We start from the raw sequence: 4,157 nt of genomic DNA, 5'->3' as shown, positions 1-4,157 counted from the left end.
GGGTCTGCTCACACCCTAGTTACTAAAGTCAAGTTCTACCTACTTTCGAGTGACTACTCCGCCCGACCATAGATCGGACTCTGAACCCCTGGGATAGGAGACGAACGAGCTATCCCAATACGTTCTCTGGTCGTCCTATATTAGTACTACGTTTGTATTGCATCTTACCCGGTGATCTATTTTAATTTGTTTTAATTGGGCCTACCAGTTTACTCCGATTCGACGCGTGACACGGGCTACTGACTCGAATCCTCAGCTGAAAGTTTTAGATATATTTAATTTCTACCAAATTCATCCGATACCCGCTCCAGACAGCTTCCCTTACGTTCCGAACGTATTGACTGTTTTTTGCGCCGTTGTCCCTGTATACGGTCGCACTACCGGTATCCCTACGTTTGTATATCAGTTTGCATTCACCTGTTGTTGTTTCCAGAAAGCACCTGCCAAATGCGCTGTTTTGATAGTATTTTCTACCTAATTAATAACGTTCATCAACCCATATGTTCATAGAAGCAGTTCTCGGTACGGCATCTACTGCCCTCATCCTACTGCTCACTGAACAGCAACTGCGTGTAGTCAGTTCCAAGCGTCCTGTAAGATCCTTAGCTGCCAGATCTTACAAATGAGGCTGTTTTGTCATCAGCTGTATATTGAGGACATCCAAATTCTTCCTCAAACTTGTAAATATGAGAGTTTATTTGGATGACATTTGTACAGTTAACAAAGCCTGCTTTCTGCGATTAGCTATGCTGCCAATGCAGCATAAATTGGAACAGTCAACTATCATTAGCGTGGTTTGGTAATAATTACGCAAGCATGTGATCACTTTGAGTAGGTTTTTTGCAACACAGGTCTTGAGTCAAATGTCCACCTCGACCAAGATGACTTAAAGCGGAAAATGAGGTGTACTGGACGTCTGGAAAAGTTACAACTTCAACTTCGTACTAAATTTATCAGCACGATTTCCATTTGTTGACTAAAGTAAAGCATAGCCTTAGACTGTGCCACCGGATAATCATTCTTGTATCAGTGTTCCGATTTTCACCATATTTTCATTGAGAATACTAAATCATGAGTTACGATGTGTCCTGTCATTAACGGCCTTGTGCAAATCATGTTTTTATATGAGGGACGGAGGGACAAACGAACAGCAGGGTGGAGAAAGAGGAAAAAACGTTTCTCAGTCTCATTGGAGTGCCCGTGTACATTGGGGTAGGAACACTGATCTCATGCTCCCAGTAATGCTTGACTCGATATCCATCAGTCCTGCCCTGAACATGCAACCAGTTTAGCAGTAGGGTCTTGTCTGGCCTTGTCTGTTTACAAACGAACAAGCTCCCAGAATTGATCTTAAATATGTTGCCGTTTTGTGGGGAACAAGGACAGATCATGAGTAAGTAACTAGGCCACCTCAGGTCTAGCTTCTGCGCAGTGTGATCTGGGGAAGCGACAAGTGCTCATGTGCACTGGTTTGCTGCGCAGTTTGCTGTGTGTCTTTCCATTTTTCATTTGAAAATGTGTTGTGTATTGGGTGGCAGGTAGCAACCTTTAGAAAACAGTTGCTATTTGTTTCAGAGGGGTTTGGTAAACAATCGGTGGATTTATTGCTGGGCAGAAGGTACAAAATCCGAATAACTTTATATTCAATTAACTAGCCCACCTCCCTCCCCAAACTAATTGTCCCAGCACCCTTGGACGAACACAGGTGAACGAAATCTGTGAACGAGCCCAAGAGGAATTTTCCATTAAGGTGTCCTAGACTGAAGAAGCAGGGACGAAAAAATCCGGGTTCATCATAAAGACGAAACCCCCCTAACCGACCTATCGTAAAGCTTAGTCATCGCACTAATCAACAAACAGGGACATCAGACTGAACACCCAGCACTGATCACGTCACCAGTCATAAGGAGTCTCAAGGATTGGTTCCCTGACTGCCTTAAAACCCAATCAACCTACTTACTTACTCACTTGGCCTGACGAAGCTTTTGTGTCAAAAGCGAAACGATGCCCAGCAATAAGTCCACCGATTGCTTACCAAGCACCCCTCTGAAACGATGACTTCCCAATCGGCCCCAAACATTTTCCAGTTGTTATTTGTGTTTTTTAATGTGGCAGTGAACATGATCAGGGAAAATATGATCGCATGACCGTACGATGAAGTTTAAAATAAGCTGTATTCCATCTTTTGGACCAAAATATGCCTCCAGTCGGAGGTTTTGTGCCCAATATTGCTCCATTCTTCATAGATTTCAGTCAGATAGCAAATTTGGATTCTGCCGCGGTTAGTCTCTTTTAAGCTAATAGCCATCAATTTTACGACCTTACTGATAGTCTCACGAAAGCACTTTTTCGAGTGCTCCCGTGGTTTACTTTTCATTTTGGTATGGAACGGTTTGAGGAGATTAGTTGAATCTTTGTTTTTTTTTGAAGTCTACTAATGCTGTGCCTGCCGACCAATAAAAACCCACACCATGACTGCAAATACTTTTGGGGAATGCCACCTGCATTTCATGTTATTGATCGATCCGGCAGACGCTTTCCGGCCTAACAAGTCTCCTGTTCATACTAACTCGTGAAAATCAAAAACGCGATGGTAGTTTTGTCTTCTAAACCATATCAACCAGTTGTTGCAAACATGAATCAGAGTACATCTAGTTTTTGGCTATTACAATCAAGCTTGGTGCATGCTTTTTCTCTATCTGGTATACGGTGACAAAACTGGAACAGAACCTTAAGAGTCCAGTATGAAAATTAGGGGGAACACTTTCGGAATGTGTATAGGATTCAAGTCAGCAGATTTTTCGCACACACGACTCGACTTGTTGCCTGACCAGTATAGCCTCGATGAGCTCAAAACAGTGCAAGTGAGATTGTGCAACACAAGTGTGATTGATGCGCACGTGAGAGAAATAACACATTTTCAGCAGATGGTGAGTATTGGCTGAAGTTGAGGCGTGTTTGGCGTGTGGACTGGCCTCTAGGTTTGGTCGGTCAGTTTAAGTAAGATATGCGGCCCATGTTGGTGACCAGAGTCCCTCGATTTTGCAGATGAAAGTGGTAAGGCAACTGAGATGAACTCCCATAATTACCACAATTTCCATAAACACGTTGATGTACTTCTACTGATGTGGCTTACGAAGCTGTCTGACAATGAAGAATCAGTTAATATCAAAATAATAATAATAGCACTATTCACTTGTTTGATAGTGGCTATACCACAATTTCCATAAACACGTTGATGTACTTCTACTGATGTGGCTTACGAAGCTGTCTGACAATGAAGAATCAGTTAATATCAAAATAATAATAATAGCACTATTCACTTGTTTGATTAGTGGCTATAAATGGCACCAATGCCGATCAAACTTTCAGTTCCCAGACCCCAGGCTGAACCAGTAAATCGGATGAACGCAGCTGAGCAAGCATATGAGTTACTATGTATGTTGCAAGTAGTATGAAAGCATGAAAAAATACTTAGAAATTCCGTAAGCTCATTTTGCCAGACATACATCAGGTGGCTTTACTACCTGAGGTATCTGACATCCGTCTCCTTCATCAACTATTCCTTTTTGACGTTCGGCTCCGATACTCCGAAACGTCAGCTAATTACGCTTGGTTATACAGATCCGGATTGAAGCCAGGATGTACATCTAATCTAATCCTCAAAATGTTTTCCCTAGGTCATTCCAAAGCATCTCGGTTAAATAAAGAATTAAGTATAACCTCTGAAATGTTTCAACACCATTTGCTGCCCGTGAGTGGGTGCAGATCAACCAAGAATTTGAACTTAACTAAGTACGCCCAGTTCTCATGAATTCGACAGAATGACAATCATTCTCTGTAGGAAACCCGTGACTGGAAATATATATTGTCAGAAAAGTCTCAAAATTGTAGGTCTGACAGAATGATGAAATGCTCCTTTCCCTGCCTAGAGAAGACATCCATCGAAACGTACTTAAACTGAATTACCTCTAAATAACGCCTCACTAGTAGCCAAATTTCTTCATTACATTTGGAAGCCATGTTCGCGCCATCCTGAAAAGTGAGGAAATAAGGGAAGGCAAGTGAGCACCGGAAATTACGTAGTTCAGTCTAGTTTCACGACATTTATCTAATGGAATGCAGTTATCTTGAACGAATTTTCGGACAGTGATGTT

The sequence above is a fragment of the Opisthorchis viverrini genome (assembly GCF_000715545.1).
Source record: "Opisthorchis viverrini unplaced genomic scaffold opera_v5_64, whole genome shotgun sequence".
Classification (NCBI taxonomy): Eukaryota; Metazoa; Platyhelminthes; class Trematoda; order Opisthorchiida; family Opisthorchiidae; genus Opisthorchis; species Opisthorchis viverrini.
Note: the sequence above shows the minus strand (reverse complement) of the source record.